The sequence below is a fragment of the Rhea pennata genome, chromosome 10 (assembly GCF_028389875.1).
Source record: "Rhea pennata isolate bPtePen1 chromosome 10, bPtePen1.pri, whole genome shotgun sequence".
NCBI lineage: Eukaryota > Metazoa > Chordata > Aves > Rheiformes > Rheidae > Rhea > Rhea pennata.
In genome coordinates, this window is record NC_084672.1 from 6,423,599 (window position 1) to 6,449,534 (window position 25,936).

Here is a 25,936-nt window from a genome sequence, read left to right on the forward strand (position 1 = left end):
AAATAGTACTACACATCCACAGATTTAGGCCTTGCTTTTCAGAAACAACCTTAGCCAACCTTTTATTACTCACCTTAAGGGAAAAATAATTACAATTGATTAGACTTCATGTACTTACACACAACCAAATAAAAGGAAGCAAAAAGCCTTACAATCAGATTCATGTTTCTTATGTCAAACGCTGTCTTGAACCTTGAGGGCAGCCACAATTTCAAGAGGAATAAAGCTGAAGGAAGGTATCAGCCAGACTGTGTAAGGCTTTCTGTATCTATCCCTACATGACAGCTGTAACCTTAAGTAGCCATCCTGGAGAAGGATAATCTGGGAGATCTCTGCCTAGCCCTGACATTTTGGTGTGGCCTCCTCTGTCCTAACTCATGTTGGAACCTGAACGGTCTCCAAGGAATCAAGGGATTTCCATGGATTGCTCAGTTGCCTCTTCGCAGAGGGCCAACACAAAGACTTCTGCACCGTTTAAACTCTATTTGGATGTACGTGGTTGTAAATAGCCTTATGCAGGTGTTGTGTTTGGCAGTGAATTTCACTTAATAAAGGCAAAACCAGTCCCCTAAAGCTGCATAGCTGCTAAGAGATATGATGATCGCATTCAGAGCATTCCTCCCTCATTCTCCTGTCCACCACTCCCGCCTTTCTTTAGGCCTGCAGAAAAGCCTGTGATTTTTTCTATTTTATGTTTTTTTTAATGCCCTGTTTTCAGTAGGCACCTTAAAGGTCAAGTAAGACATTTGATATATTTTAACACAGGCGGCTTTGGAGATGAACAGATTTGACATATTTAAATAAAACATCCTAATAGCATGTTCTGGCCTTGAAGGCCTCAGGCAGCATACATTGTATTTGTTAGACACTATGGCTTAATTACTCTCATAAATGAATTATACCCATTTCAATTTAAAACCATAAGTGTTGCATTTGAACTAGGGTCAAATTAAACTTTCTGTCAATTATGCAGATTACTTCAGCAATTATGTAAATTGTTAATAAATTCTTAAATAGAGGGATTTTTTTTTTCATGTAAAAATATGTATTTCAAGCATTACCAAGCTTAAACGCTTTCAGAGGACAAATGTATGGGAGAAAAATGTGTAGCTTTAAACAGCTATCTTGAGATTTGCTGCAGTGGCTATTTCCACCTTACACTCCAAAGGGTACAACTCACCTGCTCTTGGGCTGAATCAGGAGTTATGGCTGTGCGGTTTTCCTTTCTCGCCGAGTTTGGGCAGTGCCTCTTGGCGTAAGGCAGGAAGTTCTGGTGGTGACAGTTAGTCCCATCAAAGGCAGTTGTGCAGTTTTAGGGATGGAGGGTTAGCTCCCTTTCTGCCCCATACCTTTTAATGTATTTCCATAGTTAGAATGTTTTTGGAAGGAGTAACCATGCCTTGCTTTCAATTTTCATTTACTTTACTATTTGACATCTGGCAAATAGAAAGACGGAATCAGGAGCTTTGATTTTGGCTTCAGTATACATTGGATCAAATCCTTGCTGGGCAAGTCTGGACATAAGGCATGAACAATAAAAAATAATAATAATCAGTAATGAAATTAAACATGTCCTCTTTCCCAAACTTTTATTTCCTTCTCTACTTACACTGAAGGCAAAATTCCTCACTTCCATGAGGAAGATGGTGGAATTGCAGTTACGTCCAAGGAAAAATCCTGCAGAATTTAGGCCACTGCCTGCTGGATGTGACTCGATGCAATTACGCTGAATTTATTTCAGTGTGAGTGTGATTGGAATTTGCAGGGTTCAATTTTAGTCCTGTCATTAGGAGGCTCAACTCTCACAAGACCTGCTAGTCCTCTCACACTTTTATGCCAGTGTAACTCTATCGACTTAATTAGAATTACTCCCTGCAATGAGAGGAGAATCAGGTCCATTAACTTCAATGGGAACTTTCATTAGGACTCAATTCAGTCCCCAGAGACATCTAAATGAATTAAAGCTACATCCGTTTTGCACCCCTGCAGAATGCCGGAGAGGTGCAGGTTACATATCTGTGTCACCTCCACCCATTTTATGCTGGCTTGCGTGTTGCCGTTATTGCATCCTGCTGATTTGTGTTCGTCCCAGCCCAATTTTTGCCTGTCAAAAAACCACAGAGGTTTCCAAGTTTCTGTAAAGAAATGTCCATGATTTATCTGAGCCTGGCACTTGAATCACAGCTAGTCTCCTTCCTACCGTGATGCAAGTTGTTCCAGTGCCGGGTGGGGTGAAAACTGGAAATCCCACCAGGAAAACAGGAAAGCAAACCAGTGGTTGGGTCTAGGAGTTCAGGAGCTTTTGCATCTCAGCTTTGGCAAGGGCAGCTTGCAAATCCAGAACTTGGGCGTTCCCAACTTGGCCCGTGACTAATTGAAATCCTAATAAAGAAAAGGCCTCTGCCCTCAATCCTCCGGGCCACTTACCTTGTGCAAATTAACATTTTAACATCAGTTATAAAATGTGCTACATCTCTGGGAGGTGGGTGGAGGGGGGCATGAGGGAGGGGGAAGCATCTAATGCAATGAAATATGCATATCAAAGCCTAAAAAGAAATGGGAAAATTCAATGAATGCTAAATTATGGATCTACTGAGGGCAGTCTTTGTTAAAATCTACATAGCAGTATCTTTAAACTCCAGAGTATTAAACCAAAGGCATGGGGGCAAATGTACCTGGCAACCCTTTACTTTTTATTCTCTGTGACATAGAGAAAATACTTTATAAAATATTAGATGAAAGGCCCCTTTCAAAACTACTTTGCTTTTATGGTGCCTTTCTCTCAAGCTGTTCTGCATACTTAAAAGTCAGAGCCACCTTGAGTGGATTACATTTTTTTTTTAAGTGCGTTACAGCTTTTTCGCAGCAGCCGACGTAACTGCCACCCGACCTGCGTTCCCAACGCCTTGTTGTCATCATGATAAGCATTTACTGTGATAGGAAGGCAAAGAGAATCAACCTTTTTAAACACACACAAAACCCTCGCTGCTTTGTTGAAGCAAGCGGCAGCCCCAGCTCACAGGGATACACAGGGGCTGTAGACAGAAAGCTATTTAGAGCATTGAAAACAGGCTTATTACCCTGCTATTTTTTTGTGCACAGTTTTTTTTTTCTCTGTCTCTCTCTCCCTCTCTCTCTCTCTCCCGCTCTCTCCCTTTTTTTTCCGTGACATTAGAGAGTCCGAAGTGACATACATTTTTTATAGCTTCATAAAGTCGTCTCCTGACCGGGTCACCCTTCTCATAACTAGGGAGCAGAACGCTTGAAAAAAGCCATTCATCAACGTGAAAGGAGCCGCTGTCTACTGGCTCCAATATGCACACAGTCTGGCAAGATTCAGCTCAGTGCAAATGCTAAGTTACTCCTTTGCTAATGCCAAATGACCCGCTCACTTCTATTAGCACACAGAAGGGGACAAGAAGGGCATGGCTGCTGTCCGTGTCTGCATAAATGCTTCTCAAGATGCAGACCAGGATCAACACTTCTTGCTAAATATACTGAACACATAAAAAAATTAGTTTCATATTTATACTAATTAAATATTCAATTAAACAAAGATAAAATTATGGGAAGAAAATTTGTTCTTGCCTAATGGGCTATGTCCCGTTTATTACTTTTCCACACATATACCATTAAAATCCCTGCAAAGGGCGGCAGGATTGTTACTCCTGGTGTATGCCTCCCTCTCACTCCCCCGCAGCTCTTTGTTCTGATGTGAGCCTGAAGCACCGGAAAGGTAAAAGCAGACCGGGGGACAAACAATCTTTCCTTTCTGCTGCAGGAAAGCTTTCCAGCTAAAGAGTGTTCTACAGAACGCAGGCATTTGCCAAGGGTTTGCATGCGGGAATATAGTGGTACATAGGGGAAAAGGAATTATTATCTTGGATGAGGCCTCCCTTTGCTACTAATGATGACCAAGACCAGATGCCTTCAAGGAACACCCTTGAGACCCTCTAGCGGGCAACTCTGGGATGACCTGCCAAGAGAAGAAGTTTCTCCCTGACCCTAAATAATTAGAGTTTAGGCTTCTGCCAGGAAGCCTGAGGGTTTATGCTACTCCTTGAAAGAAAGTATGTTAAAGATGTGCAAACTGAACTGAGTCATTTTCATCATTATTAAAATAAATATCAGATGGCTTTTTTTTTTTTTTTAATTTTGCAAAGCTCACGATTCCAAAGAGATCTTGCAGCAATGAATATCACAGGTTAATAAGTCATTGGGTTAAAAAGAAAACAAAACAAATCAGAAAACAGAAAAACCAAAACCAAAACCAAAGGAACTTTGGTCAATTTTAAATGAACTTCATTGTTCTTTTGCTATAGGAAAAGTGATAAATCAGTCCTTAACTTAGCTTCTCTCTGCTTCTCTCATTATTTTGTAAACCTCTCTCACTCGTCTTCTTTCTAACTCAGCTTCTCCCAGTAATAAAGAGTCCACATGATTTTAGTTTCTTAAGAATTTCAATGCCCTTTTTATTTTTGCGACATTTCTGTGATCTTCTATTTCTATTTTGTATATTTTTTGCAGATAAGGTCACTATAAACTACTTACTTGTATAGCAGAGTGGTGCTATTTATGAAATTGGTTCCAATTCTTTTGGGTTATTTTATTTCTTCCCCACCCCCCACCCCCTACTGCTGCTGTGCATTTAACTACGTGTTTTGTTCATTTTTTCCTAATGCCCCAAACTTTTACATGTTTTTTTCCTTGAAAGATTATATATACTAGGGAACTTCCGGAAACTCTAGGGCCATGTAATCAGAGCTATGTGCTTAAATGGGATTTCCCTTTTACAAAATCTGAAGGTTTACAACAGCTGCAGTCTTGTTTTGCTTTTGAGAGCAGAATGCTTTTGTGGGATGAATGTAGTGAAGCATTTTACCTAGGGAAATCTGAGTTCACCATAAAATTTCGTTTGTACAAAGATTTTGTCGAGTATTTTTCTCATTATTAGCCAGAACTATCTGTCTTCATCTTTCTCCTGAATAGGTTACTAACCTTTTAAATAATATTTATCAGAAAGCAGTTTTCTCAGAAACAGACTTAGAGTGTATTAGCAGCAAGTCAGTCCAGAGTAAAATTCAAGTGCATTGTTAGCACTTCCTGGATAATGTTCTTTCCAGAACCCGCCTAAGCAGATCTCAGATATTGAGTGGAGGAGGCAGGCATTTTTTAAGGCAATCATCACGGCATTTCAGGTGGGTCTTAAAGGGACTGTCAGTGAGTGGTAGCTTCCCAAACTGAATGGATGCACACAACATTGCACTGCCTCTAGGCTGTGAAAGCTAGAGATCCAGCCAGAGAAAAATCAAGATTTCTTCTCCCAAGCTTTGTGTCAAAAGCTCCGACCGAAAATGTTAAGGGACTTTTTAACCCTTCTTCTTTTGTTGTTGCTGTTTAGGTATCTTTTTGCACTAAACATTACTTCTTTTAAAAGCAATTTTCCAGTTAGATTCATGAAGGTTAGAGAGAGGCAAAATTAAGGTAGGGAGTCAATAGTAAACCCCCAGCTAATGGCCCCGTTCTCTAAATGTATAAAACGTAAATGACAGGCAACTGCCCACTTTAAGCTGTCTATGTAGGAAATAGTAAAGGAGAGAATAACACACATGAAGACATTTGGGTGTCAAGTCAGTCAGACTATAATTGCCAATTATAAAAGGAGACGGTGAGGCTGCAGTATTGATTGAGTTTTTGGAAGAGAAACTAAAGTAAACATAGTACATTCTGCAAGCATTGTATCTTCATTGTGCCAAGTTAGATAAAACAGGGCCAGCGGGTTTGTGCGATAGAAGAAGTTTGTCAAATGCTCCCCTTGACAACTTTAAGTCTTTCCCAAAATGGTGTGTCTGGAGAGTTTGCTTCTTTTCCATACCATTTGCCATAAAACAACAAACTCACAAAGGAAAGACAAAAGCTCCTGATTGGTTTTGAAAGAGAGATCGTCTCTCTCAAATCCCAAATGGCTTCCAACTGTTTCAAAGTATTTCAAAGTAACTTGGAATTCAAAGCATGTAGACAGTTGGACAGTCCAAGTGGATAGATCTTAAGCATCTCTTGTTGCTTTTCTGCCATCCTCCTACTGAACACAAATTCACCTGTAGGCTTCCTCTACCGCATTCCTACACTCCCAATGACCTGTAGTAGTTCCAGATGACTCTCTATCTTCTCTGGGCATATTTAAATTACCCCAAGAATCAGTAGGCAACAGAGGATCACAGTCCCTCAATCTAGTCTTAAAATACAAACCATAAAGTAGTAATATCTGTGTAGAAGGGATTAGAGGGTTCCTGTTCTTCAGAAATCTTCAGAACTTCCAAGAACAAAATAAAAGTTTCCTAAAGCTATGAAAGTGTAGTTTCTTTTGCTAACATCTGCATTTTCTGTGCTATAATTTTTTGAGAATATGTTTCCTTGTAAGATTTGCTAAACAGTCTAGTAACAGCCAGTTTCATATTCACAATTTCCTTTGGTTTCACTGTGACTTATATATGTATTTGTGGGCAGAACTGGATTGTTGAGTAATTTATATAGAAGGTCAATACTAGATTTGTGTGAATAATTGATTTTTCAGCTTGTTTGTGATTTTTTTAAAATAGACTGTTTAGAATCCAGCTGAAAAGAGCCTTTGTTAATGTTCTGAATGCCAGAGTGAGTTGGGGAAAAAAACCAATCCATATTAAAATATTTTATTCTTGAGAAGTCTTAATTTTAATCATCTTAATGTGTACTGAGAACACAGCATTTCAAGTTAAAAAACAAAAACAAGAAAACATTTGAGTTCTTTTTAGAATTTTTCAAAAGAAACAATTTGGTTAGTTTGACTTTTTCTTTTATTTTCTGTTAACCCAAAATGGCATTTCGAAAGAAGCGATTACAACCAAAATATTTGTTTAGCTGTAACTGTTGGTGAAAACAACTGCTAAGCATGAAGAAATTGAGTTTTGTCTTTTCTGTAGTTTCTGTTATTCTTAGTCTTTGTTTTTATCTATCAGATCTTGAGATCTTAATTTAAATGTCAAAATACATTGAAATTAAAGTGAGCTGAAGGAAAGCATTGATTGGTTTCTGAGGAACTATGGGAACACCAAGGGGACTTTTTTTTTAATACAATCTTCATTTTTCAAGATTAATTGAAATCCTCTCTTAACAAACAAGTAAACAAAACCCCTTGCAAATAGAAAAAAATAGAAAACAAAGTAGTGTTACTTGCATATAATTATTTTCTCCTAGCCTAAGGTCTCTTGCAGATCTTTACAGAGTATACAGAAATATTCCCATTTACTTTATATTTCTATCCCCCACGTCTGAGATTGTTATATTGTCACTTCCAGCTCTCTGTCTCTTCCTCGGGTCACCCTCTTCCAACAACTCGCGTGTCTCTCCGACGTGCAGTCCTTCACCCTTCTATTTCTTATAACAGCTTTGCCCCAATCTCTCATTTCCGTTCCTCTGCAGCCTGTTATGGTTTTCTCTCCTTCCCTGACACATTGTCCTATCTTTTTCCTCCCTATCGCATCTTGCTGTTGGATCGCTTCATGCTGCATCCCATTTGCATACTGAATACCGGAGCAGACAAAATAACCAATGTCGTGGGACATGACCCGCAGCATTTTGATTGAGACGCGCATTTTTGGATCGCTCACCCTAATCCCAATTGAGATGAAATGCATCTGAGCCACAACTTTGGCAGATGGCTCACAAATCAGGTGTTCGTGAAATTCCCCCCCAAAAGTGAGAAGCATTTGTGTATGCTTTGTAAACGCCAATGCTCTCGTGGTGACGAAGAGCCCCGACCTCTCCTTGGGCAGTCAGGTGGGGCTCAGTTTTCAGATGATTTTCCAGAAAATGTACATATTATGTGCTACCTACACAGGCTTGATTTTTTTGGGAAATGTTTTTACTTTTTTTTTTGGCTTATTTAATTTTTGGAGCTCACCTAAACCCCTTGCTCAGTCTCCTGTAGATAATTAGCTTAAATGCCATTTCCATCCGTTGTGCTAATGTGAAATCAGACAGCACAATGTCAGGAACTGGTAGAATGGGTTTTGAAATGAGATTGCTTACTTTGTGGGTGTGCAAAAGGGACTTTTTTTTTTTTTTTTTTTTTTTTTTTTTTTTCCCTGGAACTGGGGGAGCCACTGGAGAGATTATTTCAGCATATCTTTTCACTTGATTTTATTAAATGCATTACACAGAATTTGCATCCAGTCGAACACAGTACGCAAATGCCTGTGAGAGGGAAAAATTGCTCGCTCCCTTCATTCGAGGCAAGCATGTCACTAGAAGGGTTACAAAGGGTAGTTATGAATCATTTGGAAATCCTTATTTTGCAACCCTCTTTTAATAGTTGCTCGTCCCCTGACAGTTGCTGCCTGCCCTCTTCCTGGTGGTATATGTATCAGCCAAAGATGTGTTAATCAGCTTTATGAAGTTTGACCGTAGTGAGCCTTCTGCCTGTGTTCAGTCGATCAGTGTTTGGCCTGATGGTGCAGTTTTCCTCTTTTCTGTTCCATTGGTTGAGTTCATTGTGCGAATATCCTTGCGGAGTCATCCGGGAAGGAATTCTGCGCGAGGTCAGGATGTCTCTGTTTCATCCTTCTCGTAAAGTTTGAATGAAGCTCAGCCGAATTAAGCTTCTTAATAAAGCGATTGTTATTTTTCTGATTTGCCTCCAGATTGCTGGGAACAAGGGGCTTAAGTTTTGCCCTGCCAGTGTTATAAGTCAGGAGGAACAGCAAGAAAGTCACAGATTTACACAGGCGTAAAATGAGTGGAAGTGAAACCAGAGTCTCCAGTTCTTTTATCCTGAACACAATGTCCTTTTGCCTTTTCTCTGCCTTCCATTGAAAAGAAAGATCCCTACTCCCACCACTACATTGCTTTCTTACCACCTCATTACTCTTCTCTGAATGCTTCTTACTTTAGCATTTCAACGGGGGATGGGTCCGAAAAATTTACAACAGCCCTCTTGTCTCAAAGGAAAGACGGGAACCCCGCAAGGTGCTCAGTGTGCTCCCAAGGCCACCGAGCACTCCCATTTTCCAGGGAACGTGTTTAATGTCTTCTAAAGTGAAGCCCTCTCCTAAGCCATGATGCCACAGGTAAATGTGTGGGTCTCTGCCACTACACTTGCTAGAAGCCCCGTACCGGAGCACAGGCATTGCCTATCCCATACTCCTACCAAGGCTACAGATGTCTAGCAAGTGTAAACCAGTCTTCCCAGGTGCTCAGTGCATGTACACTGATTTGTTAAATTTCTATATATGACACCTCGTTCCCCTGGTCCTCCTCCCCACTTCTTCTCTCAGCATAGTTGAACTTTAAAGGGCCCAGGAGAAAAAAGAAATAAGACTTTAAATAATTTATTTTGGAGAAACAGTCAGTGAAGAGGAACAAATAATGTTTCACTAAAAGAAGCAGGACCTTTGACACTCCCCTTTTCGCTCGGGTACCTGAAGGCCTAGCCGTATTGCATTAGTGAAATTTTCATTTGATGGCATTTTAATATTCTGTCTTGATGACTTTTTAGCAACATTTACTTTCAGAGGTCTTGAGTGCTCCCTCGGAGGAAATGAAACATGTCAAAGCCCATTACAAAAATCAAAATTTAAATACCTCGGCCACGTTGGGGCTCACACACAATCCTATCAGCGCTTAAACTGCGGCTCGCAACTACTCATTCACTTGCTCAGTTGTAATGAGTACATTTGATGAAGCATTCTGGGGTCATGGAACACACGTTAGTGATCTAAACTTAACCCATTGATTGCTTATACACAGCGGACGGGGGGAGCATTTTATTGAAATGTAATGTTAGAATAATTTACGCCAGTGCTGAAAGAACTTTTTTTTTTTTTTTTTTTTTTAAGCAATTGCTTTGATGAATTGGAATGATAATAAGTACGATGTGAGGGCTTCATTTAAGGGGGGGGGAAGGGGACATTCTTGGAATATAGAATATTTAGCTCACCACTTCGGCCACTGGAAACAAAGTCCAAGACAATACTGGTGCTCTCTTTCCCTATAAAAGCTGTATTTGGGCTGGGTTTGTTTGGAAATCTTGTTCTGTGATATGTGGTCTTTTCTTACTGGTGTTGTTAAATCAATTGGTGTATTAGAAGCAAATAGAGATGTTCAATATGTGGGATAATGAGGTGGTATCAAGAATGTGCAGAGATGTTCTAAGTATCATCTTAGCTAAACTTCAACAGTAAAGTACTTTAGCGTAGCTACACTGTACAAATCAATCTCTACATACAGACATTTTGTTCTGGTGTAGAGGTTGTGTTTTCTCTGGATCATTCCCCCTTTCTCCTTGTTTTTTTAAGATATCTGGCACAAATAGCTGGGAATTTGTGTCTTTCTTTTCTTCTTTTTCCTTCTCCCTCTTTCCCATCCCTCTTTTCCCTCCCCTTCCCCCCACCCTTTTTTCTTCTGTATGTTAGCCTAGTCCAGAAGATAGCTGGCATGTTGACTTCATGGTTAAGTCATTTATTCTTATATTCTTCAGCATATTATATACTTGCAGCAGCTCAGCAGTGATTTCAAAAGTCCTCCTGACAAGTGCTTTTCTATGCCTAAGGGAAGTTGTTTCCAAACTGTGCTTTTTAGCAGCATAGTGCAACCAGCAGAAATCTACTTGAATTATCCTGCAATTGGTGCCCTTTCAGTCAGATGGCTTTTCTCCATCCCTTTCCTTTCATTTGCAGTACTAAAACCGGCGTTCAGAAGGCAAAAGTGATGCAAAACCAAGGAGTTCATTAGGATCAATAACCCCTTGACTTACACAGTAAATGCCACACATCACAAAATAGTGACAATATTGCATCCATTTAAAAGAGACACTTTCTTCCAGCCAAAACACTGATGCTCCTATTTCAGCACTAAATTTAGTCCTCTTTTGTACTCATTTTTAAATATGTCTCTATTAGCAGTCCTGGTAAGACAGAATCACATGCACCACCAATAATGTTTGGAGTCCAGCCTTGGCACTGCAGATTACAGGAGGAATGAAAATTATTTTAATCAGAGTAACTTGTTGAAATAAGCACTAACAAGCTACAAATTGTTCCAAGTTAAGGTCCAGCTAAAACCCTAAAATCTGGGAAACTGGGAAACTGGGAAACTGGGCAAACATACCAAGTAACATTTGGGCCCGAACTAACTGACAATCATCGTTAAAGCCAATTTCACCTTTCAGCCCTAAGATGCCAAACAACCACCCAAAGCCAGAGTGATCATCAAACTTTGGAAGAGTTTGGCTCTCACCCGAATATCAATGACCCTTTGAGCTGATGGGAGACTTTCTCCCTCATACACAATTAGACAGAGATTAGGCTTGGCTGGAAATTCCCAAAGGCAAAATACAATAAAAACCTTGGATGTTGGGCAAGTTGCAACCCTTTCTTTTGTTGATGAAAAAGTAGCGTAGCTCTAAGGATTCATAACGTTAAACAGTTGTAGGTATTGTGAGGAGACCACTATTAAATTGAATCAGGCCTACCACTATTTTGTTGTGGGCTTTTATTGCTATGAAGAACACAGAACACAGGGAGCATCTTCAGTGTAAAAGCACGTTCTGGGATTATGAAGGACAAGTGGTTCAGTACAATTTATACACGCTATAAATGTTGTCAAAAGTCCAGTTGCAGCCTCTTACCAGTTACTCTGCATTGCACTAACCACTCGCAGTGGAGGGCAAAATGCCATTTGTTCTAAACAAACTCTACCAGCTCCAATTATTCCATCTTGGCTTCTCTAAGGATATGCCATGATTCATTTTGAATACTCTAAATGTGAATTATTTTGAACATCTTTTTAGTTGTCTTCTGGGACTCTGTTTGCAGTCAAATTTAGCAGGTAAGAATAGTTAGCAGGAGCAAGTTTTGACCACATATATTCAGATAATGTCAAATGCAAGGCAGGCAGTTAACAAACTGGGGAAATTCATCAGTGAATTTGCGTAATGAATAATTTTGACATTCTGCACAGACAAAAAAAAAGAGGCAAATTTGCTGAACTTACTACAGATTCTTTACTCAGGTCTGTTAGTAACAAAGCACAAACAATACAATATGAATGAAGGATCCTGAAATCAGGTAAACGAGACAAAAATAAACAAGCTCCAAAATGCAATTCTTACTCTTGGTGAGCAGCACTGGACTTCTGCTTTTGCAGAATTTGTCAGTATCTCCATTACAGAAACAGGGAGCAGAAGCTGATCTGCGAGAGCTGTCCTCGTCACATAGTAAGAATGCAAAGTGAAGGACCCCATGTGCACTCCAGGCTTTGACGTCTTCGTGCTCAAGCCCATAGAAAACAGCAGCCAAGCAATTTGACTGTTATATGATAGATAGTCACTCTGAGACAACATCACCATTCAAAAGCAGGCTGGTTGCATTTGACCTGGTTCTGCCAATCTGACTCAAGACCTGTCTATGAATTTGTTGACCCATTTCTCCCTCGTTCTGATGCCCGTCCTGCACACCACGTATGCTATAAATCCATCGCGCGGTATGCTGCGCTGCTCTTCTGTAACATGAATTTATGCTAATGGCTGTCTGCATATGCTTATATCACATATCTATATTAAACTTAATAGTCTGTTACATTGCTTCTTAACCCTGTGTCCACACATGATTAACTTTTCTGATTTCTTTCAAAACCGTTATTAACACAGTGTAGCATTTCACTCAACATGTCACTAACTTTCTCTGCCTGATGCGGGAGTTAGGGTAATTATGCAGCCCTATAGCTTTTGCAAGTAACACTGTATACAGTTATGAGTTTATTCAGAGATTGGGGGATTTGTGTGTGTGCATTTGTGCATGCTTGCTTTTGTTTAAAGTTAACCAGAGGTAAAAGGTGATCCATCAAAGAGAATGATTTTCAATTAAGTGATTCTTAAATAAGATTTAAGAATCTTTTGGACCCAGATCTCAAATTTAGAGGAAGGAGCAACAGCGTGCTTGCATTTATATAGGTGTACATCAAAGTCACTTGAAAGTATTTGAATTTATGTAATAGTTTATGAGAGTATGGTACTCACTTTCAACACTTTTCTGGAAACCTAAGAAGAATCAGATTTGAGCCAGTTCTTTGATAATACAGTGGTCAAAATTACAAATGGCTAAATATGATACTAATAAAAGGTTAATGTCGCTCTAGTTTAAAATCTTCTGGTTGCTTATACATATACAGTTTCACTGGTACAGGTGCAGACTTCTCAACTTTTTTGCTCAAGGGAGCACCAGCATATTTTCATATCTCATTCATAGCTCAGGCTAAGGCTGCTCGAAACAATGATGGTTGGGCTACAAGGTTCTGTCATACAGTTTTCTTTCTGAAGTCAGAACTGCGTAGCAAACTCTCCAGGATGTCTCTCCATTTTCATGAAACATTTTAACGTCAAAATGCCAGTGTGATTTATAAGCTCCTGAAACTGTGAAGCTGTATTGGAATCAAAAAGCCTTTGGAAAGCTCTACCTGTTGCAAATTGCACTTAAATATAAGGGTGAATATGTTATTTCCCTCCTATTTTACCTGCAGCCTTTGATTTTTAGCTAGTTGGAAGACTGGATACTGAAGAGAAAAAATCTCAGCAAGCCAGTTGGCCTAAGATTGCCATTCATTCTATCCTCATATTGCATTAAATAATGGGAGTAATAGGGACACAATCACTAGTTTTGTTGAACCAGGGTGATTATTTCTAAGGATGATAAAACTATGGTCGGCAAATCATCAAGCAAATCAGCGGCAGTGGTAGGTTTAGAATTCAGGAGTTACTAGTCTGAGCCCCCTGGCTTGCACTGTGTCTAGACCCAGACTCCCAGCAAAGAGAGTTTTGTATAGGTTTAAGTAACAATACAAATGCTTAAGCAATATTTGTAGTAAGAGAATAACCCCAGGTCATCCTGCTATGCAGCTGAATAGACGTATGAGCCAGATGTGGATTTAGCACTGGAAAATCTTTGACTCTTTCTTAGTGTGATGGCCTCATGTTGTTTTGTTTCATTCTCCACACCTTCATCACTTTCAACCTCCCATGTGCTCATCATGATTCAAGCAAGACAAATGCTCTTGAGAGATTTTTCACACAACATTGCATTAACAGGGCCATAAGTTTTACAGACTTTTCTAATAGCTGCATGCTAATTTTAAAGTGTTTTTCAAATTTCCTGTTTATCTTGTTTTAAAGCTTTTGACTTGAGAGTAGAGCAGCACAAAATAATAATAATAATAGTAATGATAGTGGTGATAATTTTAATGGCACAAAATTAGACTCAATAAGTCCCTGTGGATGTTCAGCTCATGTCTACTCAGCTCAGTACATTTAAATCTAGTGCTTATGAACATAAAGGTTACTCATAATTCATACAAGCAAGAGGTTGCTGACTGGCCTAATGGGACTGGGATGTTGCAGTTTCAACATCCATTCCCTGTAAAGTATCACAAAAGGGTCACTTTCATCTAATACTAAACAGAGATCATCTCTCAAATGACTGTCTCTGCTTCACAGGGAGGTTTGTCTATGAAACTTTCCAAACTTGTGTCCTGTCTGTCCTTCTACCCTTCCACAGAAAAGTAGATCTGCTCCCATCCACAGAGCCAGGACATGAAGCAATCTCCCCTGGTACAGTGATCATTTCAAGCTCAGAATTTAGGAACAGCCCAGGAAGATCACCAAGGAATTTTAGGATAAAAGTGACATTTCATGGCTTTTTCCAAATTTGAACATGATGGAAAGCAGCATTAGACATGGATTGTTAGGATGGCCTTACTCTGCTAACTGTTTTGCTGCAATTTTCTGTGGAAAATTCTCATCATGTTAGGGCATGTTTGAACCCATGGAGTAGGTTAGTATGTATTGTTAGTGACTGGGAGCAAGTAATGGGGCTAGCCTGAAGAGTGGGCTACGCTTGCTATTTACAAATATAAAGATGTGGTTCTTACTCTGAAGAGCTTTCAGTCTCAATAGACCACATGCATAGCAAAAAGAGAGGAAAAATAGAAGGTAGTGGAAAAGTAGTGTAAATAAACAGTTGCTCCCATACTATTTTTGCTTTTCCTTTCTAGTTTAGATTGTGCAAAAGATTTCTGAAGCTTATTAACCACACTGGTATTTGTTCAACTCAGTTTCAACTTCAGAGGACTAGTTATGTTCAAAAGATAGGGCCCAAGAAGGCCATGAACCTGCTTCAATTTTGCTGGCAGAAGAGTCTTGAAAGGCAAGTTGTAATAGCCCTTGCCAAATACAGTTTGCAGGGTATGCTCAAATAAACCTTTCAGATACTGTGGGAAGGTAGGAAAAACAGGGGCTCCTCAGTTACTTTGAAGGAAATGGCAACCGTCTTGTAACACCCTCTGTCTGTCTTCTCGCTGGGTGAACTAACTTCTACATTTATTGAGCGGACAAATACATAATTTACTAGCTTATGTGCAAATGTGCTTCTAGCTTCTGCTGGATCAGTTCTGGCTCACAAACTTCTGCTCCAGTATTTGAACTTACTTTATCCTTTAGTCTCTGGCCAGTAATTTTTATTTTTACTGGATGACAGTTCAAGTGATAGAACTATTTCTCCAACATTATATATGTCTTGACTGGCAACCATGAAGCAATGAAATCATTGTAATCATGAAGCAAAACCAATGTATATGTTGTTTTTAACACTAGCTTACTAAACAAAGCAGCTTACCAAAGATAGTAGAGAGGACTTAGATTGAAATGCTCAGATCAGACGCTTGGTCTTGGCCATCCCAAAACTGGGAATGGTCCTGATCCAGCTCAACACCATATTTAAATACAAAAAAAGGGGCCAGCCAAGACTATATGAACTCTATAAAATATTCAGCGCTCTCTGGTGTAATACATGTAGCCATGATGAAACAGATTGGGCACTAGGTGGTCTAAATTAGAGTGAAATACCAGAGTGCTCTTGGGATTGATTATATCACATAAGTGAGCAGGGAAAAGGAAAGGACTCTTGTTAGTGGGGAATAAAAGACTTGGCAACTCAGGGATGTGTTATAACATGAACTTGAATAAAATAAATAGGGAGCATTTTCAGGCTGTGGGGGCTGAATGAACACAATCCATCTTCCCTCAGCAGGAACGGTGTTACCCTCACCCACAGCTCCCTCTACTGAATTAAAAACTCACGGTAACTTCAGCCATAAACAATAGAGTCAGACTTGAGCAAGAGATTTTCAGCGAGTACTCCGTAAGTGTATAATCATACACAGGATTTCAGAGTGGAGTGACACTCCTCCTCCCGTTAACACCAGCCCATACAGCCAATGCCTGCTGATCCCTTGCTGCAGGCTTGCTCAAGGAGCCATGCAGCCTCTACATTCAGACTGGATCTCCCTCTAGGCCATAGTTTGATAAAAAACTAGTCATTAAGCTAATGCTGTGCCATAATTTTCCATGCCTTCTGCTTGCATGTCTTCTGCTTCTTTACAAGCCCTCTAATTTTTCTTTACTTTCAGATCATCATTTTTCTTATTTCTTTTGGGATGTTTTTGTCTTTCCTACATTAGAGGAGCCATGAAGGACATTCCAGAATCCTCATTGTAGTGCCACTGAATCTGTCTTCACTTGTGTTGTCACCTCAAAATGATTTGGAAGGTCCTGAGTTTTTATTCGAGGAGACTTTTCTCCTGAGTCCTGAGCCAAGTAGCTAACTTCTGAGCGGACCTGTGGTCAAGGCTTCTAGGCACTTGTTCATCCAGGTACTAGAAGAACAGTTATGTTTCTTGGTTTTTGGACACTGCTGTGACCTGCTCTGTGCATTCACCAGTGTCCCTTGAATCTTTGTGTTTTTAGTTATTATTATTGTAGAAGAACGTCATGCGAGACTCTTGAATAAATGATTTCATTAGAAGCCTTTGTATTTATTCTGTTTTTACTCCCCAGAAATGTAAGATGTGATGTGCAGGAGTCAGACCTTCAGCTCTGTGGAATTTTTGCTGATTAAGCTGCTAAGTGTGTCCATTACTGGGAAAACCACAAGAAGTGCAACAGAGGAGGGAGGAATCTTGTATTTGCTCTGCAGAGGCACGTTTGGATCACATTGACCTCTGGGTTGCTGTGAGCCGGTCTCTATCTCACTTTCACCAACGAAAGAAAATGGGAATGGGCCCAGAGTCAAAGCTGGAGAAGTGTGTGGTGGGGAGTTCAGCTGGAGACTTTCAGGCGAAGCTCACCCTCCGTAGACACCCGCTCCCCCCTCGTCCTCCCAGCCGCCACACACATCTGACATTTCTGTCAAAAGATACCCTGAGTTGCCCCTCCTCCCTCCCCCTCCTTTCTCATCCCTCTGCCCTTTTTTTTTTCCCTCCCCGCTCTTTCCCCTTATATGTGAATAGTGAGAAAATGACTGGAAACAATGTGCCAGTTTGCAGCACTTTACACTGAGGCCCTTTTCTCTTCGCCCCTGACTCGCGAATGACTGAGAGTTGTTTTATTGTACAAAGATTCTCAGAGAAAAGAACTTTTATTTTACCCAATAACACAAGAATGGGCAACAGGCAAACAGTTAGTGCCTTGTTCCCAACTGCCACTCAGACCTCGGTGGGGGAATTGCTAATGGGGTCCCTACGCCGCTCGGCTCTCTGTGCCTCTCTGTCTAGTTTGGCTCACTCCTCTGCTGGCTGCCGGGGAGTGAGGGTGAAACGCTCCTGAGATAAGCCCTGCATTTAATAATCCTGCCTTTGGTTCGCCAGACAAAAATATTGGGAGTTTTTATATCAGACAGTGAGGGACTTGGAATGGGAGTATGCAATGGGGGAAGACCATGGACCGGTAATTTGTCCCGCTGCACTCAAACTGGAATAGGAGAAGGAGCTGCAAGCAGAGGGTGCCCATGTTAAAAAACAAAAAAACAAGACCAAAACTCATTTGCAGTAGTGCTTTAGCTGTTGATTCATACTTGATACCTAAATGTCAGCCATTTACAACTTAATCATGCCTTTATTAACCCCTCTTTTTCCTAGTTGACAGGCAGATTGTGGAGAAGGAAAGAATAATGAAAAAGGATTGGAGGATGGGGAAGCTGAAATGTGAAGAGTGAATTAGACTTGTTTAGAAAAGAAAAGACTAGACAAGAAAAGACAAGCTGGGAAAGAAGGGTCTGAAAAAAAAAACAAAGGAAAACATCATGCCATTGGCTGCATGAGTGTTTCATATTCTCGGCAGCAAAGTGTGAAGTGTACTCTTTGGAGACACTGAGAATTTGAGGGAAAAAAGCTCCCACTAAACTGCATCCATAGTTCTCAAAGCTCATCTGCAACTTAAGAGCCTTCTAATTTGTTAAATTTTAGGTCTGTCAGTGTAGCTAGGATTTTCTGATTCTGCTTGGGGTCTGTTTTGCTTTGTTCTATTTTGTAGGATGCCGTTATATTTTCAATGTCAACATCAGGGTGCAAAGAAGTTTTTCGTGATGGACTGATATATATTCCTAGGAACTTTTAGTCACACAGTGAAAATTCAGTCAGTGAAAATATCTATAGTATAATAAGTAGAGAGAGGAGAAAACCATGGAAACAGCCAAAATAATGAACTACTAATAATGACTCTATCTAATAAATAACAATTCTATCTCTTATACATAAACTAAAAACTATTTGGCATGCTGTTACTTTAGAGAATTTTAAAGTGATATACGTAAAAGAATTTTACCAGGGTTAGATCTGTCTGATTCTCTTTTCAAAAATCCCGAAAAAGCTGAGATGTGATTACCAAGAAAATCAAAGGGCATTGGAATCAAACTTGGTCTAGGCCAGGTGAGATTCTCTTGCTTTATAGATGCAAGATTGTTTAAATATCTTAATAGATTTTAAAAAATACAAACTAGGTCTTCTTCATTTTCACTAAAGCCGTATATCCTCAGTGGTTCATAAGGTTTATTTCCATGTGTGTTTCAAGTGCCAAGTATGAAATGCTGCATTTATCTTTCACGCCGTTCTCCCCTTTACTGCAGACAGGAAACTTATTCCGAAACTGGAAAGATACAGGCTGATATCTTGTAATTCAAAGACACCTTTGCAAAGCAAAATGAAGATTTTACTTAATAGATAGTCTATATCCAGCTGTACTGATTTTGCCTCATTTTTCTTGGTGTTGAGGAAAAGGGAAATTCATTTCATATTATTCATTTCAACAATCTCTGAGGCTGAATTCCTGCTCTCAGTGTAGATTTTCCACAGAATATACCTGTTGTTAGAAGGATTAAACAGATTTCACGAGTTTACTATTCTGTAAAGATTTCAGGAAGACCTTTGAGCAGGAGTGGGTAAACTTCAGATCAACATCTATACAGCTGCATTCCCGAAGTTTCTGGGTTAGTCAATCCCAAATGAAAGTTTGGTTGCACCCACACCTAACCATAATGGAGAAGGAGGGGCCTAATTTTTTGCAAATACCGTTGGTTTTTGGCCAGCTGCTTCCTGGAGCAGCAATAAGTCAAGACAGACATTGGGTTCCAGACGTAGAGGGGATCTGCTTGTAGCAGTCCCAGAGCAGGATGAGCTACAAAATCGGCAGCTGACTTGCAGCACACTGATAAGCGTTTGGTCAAAGGCACAGTCAACCAGCTCAGGCTTGGGTGATTTCGCTCCTTCATGTCATTAATTTCAGCAGACTTCTGGGAAGAAAAGTATTTCATCCAAGTCTATATGGAAAAATTAGGCCAGTGGCAAAAGCTCTGAATACACAGAGCTGCTAGAGCCTCTAGGAACCCTGAATGCAAATTAAACCTTGATGCTGGGCCTGTAATTTTCTCCAGGTAAATGCTGTTCATTGGCTTCATCTCTCTTCCTTTGCTGTTCACACTTGTGATCATTTCCACATTGAGTGAGGTCTTAGTTAACTTTTTGTGAGGTTGTAACTCAGAGAAGCAATTCAGACTGCAAGAGTAACATTTCAATTATACGAATAATCAAATTCAAAATGTTATTTGAATAATTTGAGTTCTTAAATTAAGCAAGCACTTTTTTGCAAGTGGACTATAAATTACATTTTCCGCTACATTGGCAGTAAACGGGTAATTAATATCTCAACTTTTCCTTCTTAATGTTGATTTAAGAAAAATAAAATAAGCTTAGAAGGTAAATGAGCTTTGCTTTCATAGCTCAAATACTACTGCCCCTGCTCAGTTATCTATGTAGCTCTGTTACTTTCTGTCTCCCACAGCTGAACAGATATATAAATATATAGCCCCTGTGTTTAACTTAAGTAGATGAAATCTAGAACTAAGGAAGGCAGAACCAAGTTTTAGCATTTTTTCTATTGGTGTCAGAGAAAATAGATCTTCACTTTTTAAAAATGAAGCGATTTGATGTGTAACTTCTCACCTCATACCAATTAGGCATTTTGGTTCATTTGCTTAACAGCAAATGACTGCAATTTTGGCAACTTTCCTAATAGGACAAATGCACCTGAGTTCAAATATTAGAATGATTAAAAAAATGCCATTTCATAAATGCAGAGACTATATTAAAAGAAATTTTACCCAACTTCTTAGAAATGTTTCGTGAAAATGGCCTTTTTTACTCTGATAAATGAAAGTCAGTAATTCAAAAGGGTAATATGGGATGAATTGTTAATATTTCTCAAACAAGGCGAAATTATTAAGTATGCCACTGGGTGACACAAAGAAGGGATCGTAAGTGATTTTTTTTTCCAGATGACTAAATACCTGCATAATTTAAACAGTTAGCCCTTGCTATGGAAACTATATTGATGGAGATATTTTTAAGAAATACATTTGCTCACTGTGTAAAGGTTAAACACTTGCCGGTCCCTTTCTAGGGCTAAATATAACGAAGATTCTCCTGAGTGACAACAACGTATATAAAAGACAACAAGTGTGAGAGAGATACAGAAAAAAAAAGGACTTTGTATTTCCAAAATTGGACTTAAGAATGGTAGAAAAATGAAAATAAAACTATCATCTCTTTCAAAAAGATCAATATTTTTCATTTTTATTTAACCAGTTACTTTTTGCAAAATATACATCAAGCGCCTACTTGAAATGGCTTGGAAAACAGCTATGTTGCCTGTAAACTGTGAGGAGTGGGTGTGAGACTGAAGATATTTAATTTGCCCATTCTTACATCTTTTGGTTAACTAAACATTTCCATTTGGTTTAAAAGAGCTGCTGAGAAACATATTCCAAACTCACTCAGCTTTGAAATTCTTTCCCTCTCACACGCTAATATATTGACTCTCTATTTCCCTGGTCTGAGTTCAGAGCTACGAGCTGAGCCAGCAAGGTTGCAGGAGGTTAGTGAGATATCAGAGAGGAAACGAAAGCTGCCTTCTCTGTACTGCGGCGCTTGGGAGACAAAGAGTTGCAGAAAGCAGGGCAGGGGCACTCGGCTGAAAAGTGGCTACGCAACCCAGGAGAAGCCCATCACGAAGATCCTGATACATCCTGCAACATATACAGGCCTTACGGGGCCTAAGTAACTGTTTAAAAGGGAACTTTCAAGGCAAACTGTGCAGTTTCATACCATTATAGCCTATCTAGGTGGGCTCAATTCTGACATTTGTTCCATCATTGTGAACCCAGAGAAACCTGCTGGTTGCTTCAGACAGAACCTGAATTCAGCATTTGTGCCCCCCATTTCATCTCCCAGGGTAACTGAGGTCAGAACTGGCAGAGTTTGGTCACCATCAAATTTTAAGCCCCTGCAAGTCAGGTCAGCGAGCTACTCCATGCTACCAGTCAACGTGCAGCTTCAGCCCTTGTTCTTAGGAGATACTCAAGAGCATTGAATTAGATAATTTTGTACTTTTTTCATCAGCCTGAACAGCTATTAGGCATGAATATGTTTTTTATTATTATTACTTGAGTGGACTGCGTCATCAGAAATAATATTTCCCTCACATCCTGCTGATCAGAATTAGCAGTTGGTTAATTATTGAGCAGGCTTTGGTCATTCACACAGGTATTGCTGCCAAACCCATGCTTTCTTCTCAAATAATAGCAGACAAGCTTGTTAGAGCAGCTTTCTTTGGACTGTCATTTTAGTGTTGATTTGGGGTTTACTGAAATGCCTGTACTTTAATTTTATCTTATACTCTTTTATTTTTATCCTTAAAAAAATGTACACCTTTCCCTACATATTTGCACTGACAAACAACTCTATGCTAATATTACGTTCTTTATACCAGGCTATTACTTTTCAAAAGTTATTTGCATGGTTTAATGTCCTCACAGAATTTTGAAATTAATCTTATCTTTTTCCTGCTACCGTATGTTGCAGTTTTCCACAGGTATGGAAATGCAGGTAGGCTTGTGCCCTCCATGACATGGGCAAGTGCTTTACTAAAAAGCATCTGTGACAGTTGTCTTTTATACCTTAACACAACCAAAGAGTGAGTCTCTTAACCAGTAGGCCTTGTACTACTTAGGGATTGGACAAAAGGTAGAAGTCTTGTGATAGTAGTATCCATTTACGAGTTTGCATTATCATTTCATAAGGCAAAACAGAAGGTGATATAAGCCCACTGCCATTCCTTAGTTTTTGACGGAACATATTCATCAAAAAAGCATGCAGTCCCCTGAGCTTGCAGCCATATGCTACAGGAAAATGTCACCAGTTAAAGATGTATTCATTTGCTGTTTTGAAAACTCTGTTTGATATTCATGCATTCCAAGTGTTTTGACCTAGATTTCTGTAGAGGCATTAGATCCAGGACTGAACAGGAAGCTAGACAGCTGTTGCTTGTGTAGTCAAAGGAAGAATTTAAAGTAAGGGGAAAAAAGAATAAAAAAAAATGAAAACATTTATTAATGCATGCCAACATTTTGCGCAGCCAATATGTTTAATACTAGATTAACTAATATAAGCATATGGAGATGCATTTGTTGCAAAGCTTTAAAGAAAAGAACAAAGAAAAAAGTTGGATGTATCTAAAGTTCACATAGAATAGAATTTGCACTTTCTCCTATAAATGAAAGCATGGTGAAATGGCAACATACTTTAATTATAAGCTACTTGCTAATGTCACAACATTTAGGTTTTGGGGCTATATTGTAGTGCAAACCTCTCAGCATATGCTTAGGCTAATCCAGAAACCCACAGGTAACAAAAATCCTGATGGCATTCTACAGCCTTTGCAGAATTTTGCCTCCTAGCCTTACGGAGGAGTTGTTTGTTGTAATAATAGATGCCTTTCCAGTAAATCCAGGTACAAAACAGATATAAGGTAAATGGACATATTTGATTATTAAATGCTGGCATTCATTCTGCAGTTGTAGAAAGTTCCTGCATTTAATTATTACTAAATTTATATAGATCTAGCTCATCTGATATAGATAGGTCCTTTGGTAATTTAGTCACAACTGTAGGTAACATCAGAAACAAACCTTGGTAGGACATTATGGGTGGTACTCATCTAATCTAACATTACCCAGCCCATATCTAGATGTTCCACCTGTAGGCATCTTCCTTGGGCAGGGATAAACTTTCCTGGGAAGGAGCCTCGTTCTTTCCTCTGACTATCACGCATGTCTGGCTGAGATCACATTAGATGCCAAGCCTTGAGATGGCTATAGATAGACAATCCCTCTTAACAGGGATAAATATGATCAACTCCTTTTTAGTATTAGTGGAGAAAACCTTCAAGTTTTAATTTCAAATAGTAATCCGTTATCAATTTCAATATTTTCTACTAAGGGATTTCTATATTAAGCCATTCCAAAAATAGAGGAAAAGGTGCAAACATTTCCCCCTCCTCCTGAAAATGGTTTTCATTTTCACAGTGAAAAGTATGAAGATGGATTTTTTTCCCAATAGCTCTTTTCCTAAGTGTTTATCAAATAGTTTATGCAAACACATTTCAGTTTATGGTTTATTTATAAACAGTTCAATTTCACTATCCACAAAGGTGTGGAATTGGCTACCCAAGCCACGTGCTGGTTATTTATTTATTTGCTTACTTATTTATGAGTGAGTGAATGAAACTTTTTAAATAAGAGAAAAATGAATGAAGAATAGTGAAGAAATGATGCTGCAGTTCAGAATAAATAAATCAGCCAGTCTAAATGTCATGGAACTGATTCCTCTGGTATCTTTGTGAATAGCCAGGGTACTCAAGAACGCCTGTTGACATCAAATAACCTGCAAATTCAGTGATCTGGTTGGAATATATATATATATATATATATATATATATGTATTTGTGTATGCATGTGTGCATATACACATATGTGTATGTGTGCCTGTATGTATGTATGTATGTGTGTGTATATATATATATATATATATATATATATATGTATGTATGTATATATGTATAAAAATATATATGCATATAGTCTGGAAGGATCTTCCATATAAAATTTCCACTCCTTCTGTTCATGTGTGCTATACATGCTGTGAACATACAGCTACACAGATCAGTCTACATGTGGTGATAATCATTCTTTCCAAATCACAGTATCTGCACTTGAGATAGAAGACCTTCAACTCTAATGTCAAATCTCCAAAATCTAACTGGATTAACATTTCTAATTCAGTCCTCCACTAATTCCAGCCTCAGCCATGAAACATGAGGCTCTAGGCAGGACTCCTGCACAAACTCTCCAAGTCTGGGGGGGAGTCACGAGCTGGGCTGGCAATCAGGGGACATGGCTGCATGCAACTGCATGCCCTCAAATATGATCCTGCAGGCGTGTCAGAAACTTCACACTACAAATCCAGGAAACAGAGAAACACTTAATGACAAGAGTTAAGAAGGGCTATGGAAAGGTCATGACCGTGAGGGGAAGGATTGAGCAGTGACTAGCAAACTAAGCATTTGATGGTTGGGCCTGTAGGAGTTTGCAACAGGAATGAAAAGAGCTAGAAAGGTCATAAATGTTTTTTCCTTTTTAATTTATGAAAAACAGCCAGAAGTATCTTTCTAGCTGCTCAAGAAATTTCTTCTGCTATATATCAGGGTGAAACACTGGATTTTTTTATCCACAGTGTAACATTTCTGTATATATCTCCCTTATTTCATCATGAAATTACCACACAGATACATTTCATATGAGTCTGCTCAGCAGTATTTATTGTTGAAAATGAAGTTTGTTACATGTTATTTACTTCATTTTGCCAAATCAGTCAAAAAATTCAGAGATCTTTCTAAGTCTTGGGCCTGGCTGGGTGCACAAAAGAAATGTTTGGCTAGTCTGACATCTGGTTTGCCTTGACACACTATCCAAATGTCCATGAATTCACTTCTATCTGGATTGTCTGGGCACAGGACCAGGATGAAGCTTGAGCTCGTATGTCTGATGTAATGTTTCAACCCCCCCTTGCTCTTTCAATCAGAAGACACTTTGCATCTTAAATGACCATATTTTAAATTTTTATAATCTATTTCTGCAAGATCTTTCCGTATGGTTAAAGCTAAAATTCCTAGACGCTATAGATAGCTGGGCCACTCTTTGTATTAGTCCAAGATGTGCCAGTTGAGTTAGGAAACACTGTTTTTACAACAAAACATAAATTAAATAATGGTTTAGTTATTTGCTGATAGCACACCTCACACAAAATATCTTGTTTCTAGCCTGAATAGCGTAGGAATTAGCAGTAGTATACTGTACTACAGCCAGTTTGAACAGATGGATTTAGAACTGAAAAGTCAAATATATCCATTTTTGGAATTTGTCTGCCTAATTTACTCATGTTACTGTTACAGAGATACCAAGATAGCTGATGATGCCGCTCTGTGCTGTATTTACTCGGCTGCATTGCCACACAGAGATGTGATTCATAGACACAGGAATTACAGATGGAAGAGCCATACTAGATCATTCAGTCCATCTCTGTGCTGATGCAGAATTGCTCTCTACAGCTACAGTGCATTTACTAGTGTTTTATCTGGTCTAGTTGTAAAAGTCTCCTGACATGGGACTTTCACGGCATCCCTTGGGAA